The sequence below is a fragment of the Petaurus breviceps genome, unplaced genomic scaffold, assembly GCF_028583685.1.
Source record: "Petaurus breviceps papuanus isolate PSGF00001 unplaced genomic scaffold, PetGlider_PUasm1.0 37, whole genome shotgun sequence".
NCBI classification, from domain to species: domain Eukaryota; kingdom Metazoa; phylum Chordata; class Mammalia; order Diprotodontia; family Petauridae; genus Petaurus; species Petaurus breviceps.
The window spans coordinates 46,017,265-46,026,643 of NW_027186296.1; the positions used below are offsets into that span (position 1 = coordinate 46,017,265).

The window sequence follows — 9,379 nt, forward strand, 5'->3', positions numbered from 1 at the left end:
GTTCCATCAGTCTTTCCTCATATGACATGGACGTGGCAAAATTTTCACTATCTGGTTGCCCTCCTCTAGACACTCATAAACCAGAGGGTTTACCAATGTCTTTCTTAAACTTTAGTGCCCAGAACTGACATTACTCCAGATGAAGTCTGACAAAGGCAGAGTACAGTGGGTTATTCTCTCTCTATTCCTGGAAGACTTGTGCCTTTTAACGTAGTTCAAGAACACATTAGCTTTTTTGGGCCAGCACATCATACTGCTGACTCAGATTGAGCTAGTAGTGCACTAAAACCCCCAGAACTTTTTCAGAATGATTATCTAGCTATCTTATATTATGGAGTTGCTTTTTTATGGAGGGTAATTGGGGTTGTGACTTGCTCAAGGTCACATGGCTAATTTTTGTGTTAAGTGTCTGAGGCTGGATGTGAACTCAGGTCCTCCTGACTCCAGGGCTGGTGCTCCATTCACTATGCCACCTAGCCGCCCCCAGGAGTTGATTTTTTTTTTATAACTAAGTGCAAGATCTAAAATTTTTTTTCTATTGAATTCAGCCTAGTAGATTCAGTTAAATGTTCTAGCTGGTCAAGGTCTTTTGGGAAAAGGGGGGGTTAAATATTTATATAATACGATGTGCCCAGTACTGTGCTAGACATTTTTTATAAACATTATCTGATTTGCTCTTCACAACAACCCTATGAGATGGTGTTAGTATTATTCCCATTTTATAGGAGGGGACACTGAAGCAAACAGAGGTTAAGTGACTTGCCCAGGGTTACACAGTTAGTATGTGTCCAAGGCTGGATTCGAATTCAAGTCTTCCACCTTCCAAACCCAGTGCACTTTCCACTATGCCAACAACACTTGGATCTCATCCAGTGAGCTAGGTATCCCGCCCAGCTTTTGTCATCTGCAAATATGATTAGGGTACTATCTATGCCTTTAGCCAAGTCATTGATAAAAATATTAAGCAGCATTAAGTGCCAAATACAGATCTGGCATATTCAACTGGAGACCTCCAGCTACAATGACACGCTGTTTGAGTTCAGCTACCCCACCAGTTCTGGATCTATTTACTTGTATTATCATCAAATCCCTATTTCTACAACTTCTTGAAAAATTCACAAGATGAAACATTTTACCAAAAGTTTTGCTAAACTCTGAATCCCTACCATTGCCCTCATATACTAAGTTTAGTAATCCTGTCAAAAAATGAAATAAAGTTAGCTTGGCATGACTTGCTCTTAATGAAGCCAGGCCAGCTCTTTCTAATTAATACTTCCCTTTCTATATATTCACCAGCCCTCTCCTTAATGATCCTTTCTAGAATTTTCCCAAGAACCAAAGTCAAGTTCATTGACCTATAGTTTTCACACTCCATTCTCCTCCTCCTTCCTTTTCCTCTCCCCACTCCTCCCCCCACCCCACCTCACCCAAGATCAGGACATTCAACCTTCTCCAATCTTGTGGTACTGCTCATTTTCCATGATCTCTCACCTGCCAGTTCATTCAGGTCATGCTGACACAGAACCATTAACAACTACACTTTGAGTCCAGTTCTCCAACCAGATCTGAATTCATCCAATTAAATTATTATTTAATTCACATCTCTCCATGTTCTTCACAAGAATAGTATGAGATACTTTAGGCCATAGTTGATCTGGGTCTGATGACAAGTTCATCAAGACCAGGTAAGTGCTTTCTTGCTAACTTCATGTATATCAACCAGCTTATAATCATCTAATTACTCTACCAACTAGTTCATGTCCCTCCATCTTTTCCAGAGGAATAGAATGAAATACTATTCCAAATGTTTTGCCAAAATCTCAGTAAACAATATCTATGGCATTCCCCTCACCTACCAGTTAAGTAGTTCTCTCAGGAAAGGCAGGTATTCGGTACAGTGGCTAGATAGAGTTCTGGGCTTGGAATCAGGAAGATCTGAGTTCAACAGTCACTTAACCTCTGCTTGTCTCAGTTTCCTCACCTGTCTCTCAGATAATAATGGAGATAATAATGACACCTGTCTCTCAGAGCTGTTGTGAGGATCAAATGAAAAAATATTTGTAAAGTGCTTGGCACAGTGCCTGGCACACAGTAAGTGGTACATAAATGTTATTATTTCATTATTAAAAGGAAATAAGGTTAGTCTACCATTACTCATTCTTTTTTTTTCTTCCATAACCTATTCTTGATGAAGCCATGCTGGCTCTGTCTGATCACTGTCTCTTTACACTAATTTATGCCAATGGGAAAATATAATGCCATCTACAAAAATTTGATAGACACATGTCTCTGTAGACATGCTATCATTTTCTCTTACAGTCTATAAAATTTCCCTGAATTTAAGAAATAGACATCCCTTGAGTCTATCTTCATTATGGATATGAATTGTGTAGCTCAAGATCTTATTAAAATAAAGTAATTAAATCATCATGGAAATAGCAAAAACTGACACTGAATAGAAATTGTATTTTCAATAAGAGTTTGATCCAATTATTTATTGTCATTATTACATTTGTATCTATAGTTTTTTTTAATTATTAAGTGTATTTAGTGTAGAAGGGACTCTAGTAGTTTAGGGATCAGGATGTGTTTTTCACAGGTCTTTGAAGAAGTTACTGTGTAATTGCCAACCAGCTGGCATTGAAAACACCACAAGTTGCTATGTTTCACTTTACTGCAGTTATTACTCAGAAAGAATGCTACATAAATTACTGCCAATTCAGCAAACCTTCATAAAGCACCTACTATGTGCAAGGCACGATTCTAATGCTGAAGATACAAAGACAAAATATGAAAGGCAGAGAACATAACATGTACACAAATAAATAAATATCCAAAGTAACGTCAGGAGGGGACGAACACTGACAATTAATGTGTGGTAATTTCAGGGCAGAAGGCATCAGGGAGAGGATCAGAAAAGGTTTTTCATGGGAGGCAGAACATGATCTGAGCCTTTAAGGATGACAATAGGTATTAGGCCATTTTTTGCTAAAACAGAGAATACACGAAGGGGAATAATGCAAAATATCTGGCAAGGTAGTTAGGAGCCAGACTGTGAAAGGTTCCAGCATGCCAATGTTCTTCCTAAAAAGGTTCACCAATAACTCCATGAGCTAGTGGACAAGTGTGCTAGACTTGGAGTCAGAGAGAGCTGAATTCAAATCCTAACTGATGATTCAGTAACTATGAGACCTCAGGTTAGTCACATAAGCTTTCATTCTGTTTTAATTCCTGTAAAAAGGGAATAATAATAATACCCCTAGTCTCTACCCCAGAAAGTGTTATGAGGATCAAGTGATATAATGTATGTGAAGCACATTAAGAACAATAAAATGCTCTCTTATTATATTCCAGATGTGCTCAGACAAGGGTAGAAGGCAGGAGGACCATAAACGTAGTTATCTGGAGACTAGGCTTCTATCCATGTAGCCCCCTATCCAGTTTGGCTTTTTTGGCTGACATACCACACCATTGACTTACTGCACATGCAATACACAAATACCTCCTGGTTTGTTGCTGTTGTTATCTTCAAGGTTTTACAGTCACTCCTTCTTCAGCTCGTACTTGAACAGTTGATTTTTTAAAAACCTAAATATAGGACTTTACATTTATCCTGTTTAAAATGTTTCTTTTCTAGATTCAGTCCCATATTCCTATTTTATTCTTCACTATGTTAGCCATCCCACTAGTTTTATCTTATTTACAAATTTGATAAATATATCCTTTATGCCTTCAATTGATGTCCATGATAACACTGTTAGAGAAAAAAGAAAGGGCCAAGGGTAGAGTTCTGGAGCACTTCTATAGACCACCATCCAGGTTGCCACTAGAGAATTGAACAGGTAGGATAGGTGAATTCAACTTTACGGGTTATTTTAGCTCCATTCTGATACTTTTCAATGGGCACAAATTGGCATAAAGTCAAGGAGAGTTATTGGTCAGTGCATTTTATACGTTGCTGCCTGTGCTTAGGTAAGACTGAAAAGAGGAAGACTCATATTTATATGCTTAAATAATAATGGTGTAAGGGGAAATTTCTCTTTGCTAACCCAATTCAGGAAATCATGTTCAAAAGACACCCCCTCACCCAAGAACTACATTTTTCTCTATCCTACCTAAATGTTGACTTAGCACTTATTGTTAAATTCTGTTGTGTAGTTACTGATTTTTGGTACAAAAATAATCTGAACTTACACATAAGAGCAAGATTTTAGATGGTTAAAAATGTTACTACCTATGCTTCCATTTCACATTCATTTTACATATATATGTATGTGTGTGTGTATACACATACATTCTTGGGCTTGTGACTTGCCCAAGGTCCTTTGAAATAGTTCTTTAAAATCTCAAAAGTGTATTTTACCACCAACCAACTTCATCCTCCCCTCGATCTTTTTTTTTGGAAACAAGAAGTACCTAAAAGGGGCTTCTAGAAGATGATCCTTACTAATAGTGTAAAGACATTTAACTTTCCGAAGCCTCAGTTTTCTTATCTGTAAAATGAGCGTGGTCAGTCTTCCCTTCCAGTCTAGAACTAAGATCCTCTGGTCTTTGAGAATGAGAAGAGGCATCAACTGAAAGGAGTGGAGTGAGGGGAAAAAAAAAAACACAACTAGTTGGGAGACAGTTAAGTTCATATGGAAAGAAAGATAGGGAAACTGGGTCAGGAGGCAAGAGTACCAACTGTCAGGTTAGACTGACATCAACGGGAGGGGAGTAGAAGAGAGGAAAATGTCAGAGATGATAGTAATGTAGTGGCGAGAGAAGTTAAAGCAACATGAGAAACAGAAATTCAAGAAAAAAAAAAAGTATCAAAAAGGATGGAGTGTGCGCTTGAGCCAAAGCTTTTGCCCTTTGACATCCCTCTTCATTTTTATTTTTTAAATTCTTTCTCCAGCAGAAAATAAGTTGCGATTAGTTGGCTGTGCCTTTCCCCCTCCATAACCACGCTCTCCCTTCAGGAATGATCCTGGCCGGGGCGTTAGGTGTGGCCCAGTGTCCCCTTGGCCCAGCACTGCCTCGGGCTCCGAGGCCACCCCTCCTGGCTTCCCTCCCTCCTGGCGGGATGACCGCAGGGCAGCCACCGGGGCCAGGCACGTCTTCGGAGCACAAGTGGTCTGGAGCGCTGCTCAGCTCGGAGGCAGCAGGTTGTCGCGGAGCCTTCCGCAGGAGAGGAGGAAGGCAGTGGGTGGGTGGGCCTTGCAGCCTTGTGACGTCAGGGACAGGAGGTGGAGAGGATGGGGAAGGAGGAGGAGAAGGAGGAGGAGGAGGAGGCAGCGGCCACTTCTTGCTGAGAGGCTTCTGCAGGGTGAAAGAGGAGGGAGAAGAGGGGGGTGTGTTGGGGTTGGGGCGGGCGGTGGGGGGGAGGGAGTTTGCAGCCAGGTGACGTCAGGGACAGGGGGAGGGGTATCTCTCCGAAGCTTCTGCAGGGTGAGTGTAGGAGAGAGAAGCAGCTGCTCCTCCAGGCAACGGGGAGAGAGAAGGAGGAGGAGAAGGAGAAGGAGAAGGAGGTGGAGGAGGAGGAGAAGGACTAGAAGGAGGAGGATCCCTGTGACTGAGAGCGGCAGCTGGGAAAGGGAGAGAGAGAAAGAGAGAGAGAGAGAGAGAAGGAGGGGGAAAACCCAAATCAACTGATTTGATTTCCTTTTAGTTTAAAGCAAAAGAAAATGGAAGTCGGTTAATAAAAGACTGGAGCAGGCGTAGAGAGCAGGTAAGAAACTGACTGTTCTTCTTCGCGTTGCTGGGGCCAGTCTATGGCGCCGGGCAGGTCACCGGGTTCTGTGGGTGTCACTGCAGCGGAGAGAGGATGGGACAGGTGCGCTGCTGATAATCCGAAATCATCTCCAGTGTGCAGTCCACCCAGCGTGGTGCAGGCAAAGACAGGCGGCAGCGGTGGCAGCGGGAGCGCTCAATGTCCTTTCCTCCTACCGTGGGGTGGAAAGGAGGGGAGAGTAGGAGACCGCCCCCCTCCCCCAACCTCCCATGCACGCCTGGGTCCACTTACTGAAAGAGAAGTTAGAGCTCGCGCTCGACTGGGAGGGTGAGGAAAAGGTTAAAGGTGTGTGTGGGGGTTAGGGTTTGACTTCTGGAGTGTCCCCTTTTTTCCACTGGCTAAACGCGGTAGTAACCCTCTCGGTCTCTTTGCACATATATGAGATGCCCATGTCATGGACTTCCTTCACCTCTGTTCAATAATGAGATTCGGAGAGGATTCTGCATTGCAGGATCTCACACCGAATTCATTATTGTTTTGCTGCTGCTGCTGCTGCTGTGGCTGCTGCTGCTGCTGCTACTGTTGGGTCTTTTGATGTAGCAATTTAAGGGGTCCAGTTGGGACCTATGTTGTATATCTCTGCTCATGCAGGGAGCTGATAGGTTGGCAGGTATTAGAACCATCGTTTGTGTGATATTAGACCTGAGCTGCCCATACAGGAGGCAAACTCAGGAATTTGTTCCTTTATTACGCTTGTTTCCTACCCCTCCTCCCCCAGATTAGCATGTGATTCCAGAAAGGACCTATATAAATAAATGTTTGGTTTAGATATTAAACCTCTATGTAGTAAATTCTTTATTCCCTTAATGACCCTTATAATTTTCTTTAATGTGCTACATTACCAGTGATCAATGTCTTTTTTCTTCATAATGGAAAAACACTTTGGGTCTAAGCTTTTAGGAGACTCATTAACTAGGAGCATAGAATGTCATAGGCAATATGCTACAGTAACTGAACATGAACAGTTCATTTTTCTCTGGTTTGGTCCAAATGGAATCCATACAATTAAGGAAATTTCTTACCATATACCCAGAGGCCTTCTCTAGTGTCTCTTCACTGGAGGGGAAAAAATCACATCTGCTGTGCCTTAAATGCCCCTTTAAATTTGGGAAATGTCAATGATGTCATCATTAACAGAAACTTTCCTTCACTATGCACAGCCCTTTGAATCTACTCTACCTCTAGACATAGCTGTGGAAGTCTCAGTGCCTTTTTTTTTGTTCATAATGTCTTTTACGTATCAGAGGCCAAAACATTGTGTTTTCAACTTTCTTGACTTGACCTCCAACAACTATGACAGACAAATGAAAAAATGAGTGCTTTTGGGGAGGGGAAAGTGGAGGAATTGACTAATAAGCCATCCAAATAGTTCTGCATGGAAACTTGTTAGATCCTTATCACCTCTGTCTATGCTTCACAGTGGAAAAAAAAAAAAAAGCTTTGCAGACACATGTACACAAAACCCAGACTGTCTCATTTAGCTATTCACCATTAAAAAAAATAAATGAAGATGTCAGCTAAGATTGAATAGTTTGGAAAAGATGGTGACAAATTTTATATAGTTGCTAGCATTAGTAAGAAAGTAGTGTGACATCAATGAAATCTATAGTGGAAGACTGTTGTATCCAAACCAAAATGACTTTACTCTTTAAGGATTTGAGACCCCAGCACTTCAGGAATGATCAAGTGTGAAGGCTCCTCATTGATCAAAAGAATAGCTTTCGTTTACTTCTTCCTTCTTTTAACTTCTCTTTCTGTCCCATTTTTCTTGGTTTTTTAAGACCTAAAGAGCCACAGTGGTTGTTGACAATTCCAACTCCTCTAGGAATCATTTTTCAAACACATGAGCAACATGTTATAGATAATAAGCTTCTTTGTGATAGTACCTTTATGGGAGTAGAGGTAAGAGAATTCCCAGGCAATTTCTGGATAGTGACTTTAATGTCTTACAAAGGACATTCAATAGGGGCAGAAGTATTGCTGTGTTCTTGCTTAATAATGAATGAAAATTCATAATTGATTGCAATGAGCATACTTTGAATTATCACCATAATCATACTGGAGTGGTCCGGAATTTATCAACTTCATGCCATGCGTGCATTTTTTTTAGGAGGACCCAGACCAGAAAGTAAGTTTGCAAAAGTCCAGCATAGTAACACATTTCCTCTACTTCTCTGGTTTTCAAGATAGTAATAATCAAAAGTTTTTATTCTTGGGTGTCTAATTTGGAGCGACTTGTTTCAGTCCAATTTCTGGGAGTCAGTGTTCTTATTATGAGAGTACCATTGAAGTTAAAAAATATTGAAGATGGAATAGGCTTGGAAACCAAACTGTTTCCTGAGAATTGATTGAACCCTTCTGTATCTGAAGTTTGAGACTCCTTTCTTACTGGGTCACTGAGGGCAGTACACAGAGCTGGGTATATTCCTAGTACTCATTTCACTCAGTAGTTCAAGCATGAAAAAGAGATGAGGTTTTACAGTCAATGTGCTGACTGAAAACTTGCTGCATCTGGTTGATTTAGTTCTACAGCATATAGTTGATTTAATCTCCTCTAAAGTCTCATTTGTGTGGCATGGAGATGATGTTGGAAGCTTCACCCTCTGCCATATTCTTTGAAGCTGGAAGAGTATCTAGAATGGGTCAAGTCAGGCCTCAATAACTATCAAGAGGCTTATTTCTAGAAGACTGGCTACTAAGTATTGAGTGCATTTTGGCTATGACAATTGATGAAATTGTCCATCAAGATAAAAGAGGATCACAAGAGTGGCTCGAGAATCTTAGAAGTCATTGAGACCATTCCCCTAATTTTACAGTTGAGGAACTGAGACACAGTCAGGTTTAGTGACTTGCCTGAACTAGGGCAAGATAGTAAGCTCCAGAGTCAGGATTTGAATACAGGTCCTCTGATTTGAAATATGATGTTCTTTGACATTGTAAGAAAATGCCTCCCTAGGTTCCAGTCTGAATTGATGAAGGGAGTACTCTTACATGGCTGAAATCATAGATCCCTGGAAATATTGAAGTAAGGTATATGAATGCCATCACTACCTTAATAGATTCTGAAGAAAATGTCAGATTTTCATTTGTAGGTATATTTAACATATTTGTTAAAGTGATAGTACTTCATATAGCTTTTCGAAAACCACTTTAGTCCTCTAAATTAAAAAAAAAGCAATAGTTTCAGGTGCTTCTTAAAAACTTGGGTCAGTTAATCTTAATTTAAAAAATTAAATAAATTAAATTTTTTTCTTATTTTTTTAAAATCTGTTTTCAGTTTTCCCACTTCATTATTTAAAACAAGAAGTGTTTCACTTTTGAGAATCTAATTTGAACGCAAACTTCCATTTATCTATTTATTTATTTATTTATTTTTGCTTCCTCTGGTCACTAGATCTGTCTCATTGGTCTCTATAGACCCATCAAATGAGGAGAGTCAGTTCCTGGAGTGCCAGCAGGGGGAGTGCTGAACTTGGTTTGATGAAAGCTTTGATCAAATTACTTTTAAGGAAAGCTAAGACTTGTATTGAAGAGTAGGGCTGGGGTGTGGAGCTGGAAAACAACTTGGCCCTTCATGGAAGAGTGCTGTGTTACTTAGTAGTATAC

The 9,379-nt window shown here is 40.5% G+C and overlaps 1 protein-coding gene across 6 annotated transcripts in view; it reads left to right on the forward strand.

The window, feature by feature from the left end:
• Positions 1 to 5,243: 5,243 nt before the first annotated feature.
• The window catches only part of OTUD7A (OTU deubiquitinase 7A), a 420,410-nt gene continuing 416,274 nt past the window's right edge, over positions 5,244 to 9,379 (forward strand). For 5 of the 6 annotated variants that reach the window (XM_069098403.1, XM_069098404.1, XM_069098401.1 and 2 more), the window contains exon 1: positions 5,388 to 5,710. The gene's annotated coding sequence lies outside the window, so the exon portion shown is untranslated. Of the gene's footprint in view, positions 5,309 to 5,387; positions 5,711 to 9,379 lie in introns of those variants that run through there. The other variant, XM_069098405.1, reaches the window with a different exon arrangement.